Source organism: Arachis ipaensis, chromosome B9, assembly GCF_059453495.1.
Source record: "Arachis ipaensis isolate K30076 ecotype BB chromosome B9, ASM5945349v1, whole genome shotgun sequence".
NCBI lineage: Eukaryota > Viridiplantae > Streptophyta > Magnoliopsida > Fabales > Fabaceae > Arachis > Arachis ipaensis.
The window spans coordinates 100,882,927-100,884,709 of NC_142444.1; the positions used below are offsets into that span (position 1 = coordinate 100,882,927).

Sequence of the window (1,783 nt, forward strand, 5' to 3'; positions counted from 1 at the left end):
TATTGACTTGCTGAGTCAATATTTTATTCTGAGCCAATATGGCATTCAGAGTATCAATTTCAAGAACTCCCTTCTTCTGAGGCGTCCCATTACTCACAGGATTCCTCTCAGAAGTGTACATGAACTGGTTGTTAGCAACCATGTCAATGAGTTCTTGAGCTTCTGCAGGCGTTTTCTTTAGGTGAATGGATCCACCTACAGAAGTATCCGATGACATCTTAGCTAATTCAGACAGACCATCATAGAATATATCCAGGATGGTCCATTCTGAAAGCATGTCCGAAGGACACTTTTTGGTCAGTTCCTTGTATCTCTCCCAAGCTTCATAGAGGGATTCACCTTCTTTCTGTCTGAAGGTTTGAACATCCACTCTAAGCTTACTCAGCTTTTGAGGAGGAAAGAACTTGGCTAAGAAAGCCTTGACCAGCTTATCCCAAGAGTTCAGGCTATCCTTAGGTTGAGAGTCCAACCATATTTTAGCTCTGTCTCTTACAGCAAACGGGAAAAGCATAAGCCTGTAGACTTCAGGATCTACTCCATTAGTCTTAACAGTGTCACATATCTGCAAGAATTCAGTTAAGAACTGAAAGGGATCTTCAGATGGAAGTCCATGAAACTTGTAGTTTTGTTGCATCAGAGAAACTAATTGAGGTTTAAGCTCAAAATTGTTTGCTCCAATGGTAGGGATGGAGATGCTTCTTCCATGTAAATTGGAATTAGGTGCAGTAAAGTCACCAAGCATCCTCCTTGCATTATTATTATTTTCGGCTGCCATTTCCTCTTCCTGTTCGAAAATTCCTGTAAGGTTGTCTCTGGATTGTTGTATTTTAGCTTCTCTTAGTTTTCTTTTCAGAGTACTTTCAGGTTCAGGATCTGCTTCAACAAGAATGTTCTTGTCCTTGCTCCTGCTCATATGACAAAGAAGGGAATAACAAAGAAAATATGGAATCCTCTATGTCACAGTATAGAGATTCCTTTGTGTGAGTAGAAGAAGAAAAGAATGTAATGTAAGGAAAGAGAAGGGAGGAGAATCCAAACACAAGGGTGAGGAGAGCAGAGATATGAGATGAAGAGAAGTGTTAGTAAGTAATTAAATAAATAGAAGAAGATGAGGGAGAGGAAATTTCGAAAATTAATTTTGAAAAAGAGTTAATGATTTTCGAAAATTAAGATAAAATTAAAATTAAAATTAAAAATTGAAACAATTAATTGATTAAAAAGAATTTTTGAAAAAGAGAGAGGTATTTTCGAAAATTAGAGAGGGATAGTTAGTTAGGTAGTTTTGAAAAAGATAAGAAACAAACAAAAAGTCAATTAGTTAGTTGAAAAAGATTTGAAAATCAATTTTGAAAAGATAAGAAGATAAGAAGTTAGAAAAGATATTTAAAAAGATAAGATAAAAAGATATTTTTGAAAAGATATGATTGAAATTAGTTTTGAAAAAGATTTAATTTTTAAAATCACAATTAATGACTTGATTCACAAGAAATCACAAGATATGATTCTAGAACTTAAAGTTTGAATCTTTCTTAACAAGTAAGTAACAAACTTGAAATTTTTGAACCAAAATATTAATTGTTGATGATATTTTCGAAAATATGATATAAAATTAAGAAAAAGATTTTTGAAAAATATTTTTAAAATTTTTGAAAATAAATAAGAAAAATGAAAAAGATTTGATTTTTGAAAAAGATTTTGAAAAAGATAAGATTTTGAAATTGAAAATTTGATTTGACTCATAAGAAACAATTGAATTTTAAAAATTTTTGAAAAAGTCAATCCA

At 32.0% G+C, this 1,783-nt stretch overlaps 1 non-coding gene across 1 annotated transcript; it reads left to right on the plus strand.

The window, feature by feature from the left end:
- Positions 1-271: 271 nt before the first annotated feature.
- Positions 272-379, plus strand: LOC148545642 (small nucleolar RNA R71). The gene has a single exon (XR_015900264.1). It is a non-coding gene; the product is annotated as a small nucleolar RNA R71 (small nucleolar RNA).
- The last annotated feature ends 1,404 nt before the right edge of the window (positions 380-1,783 follow it).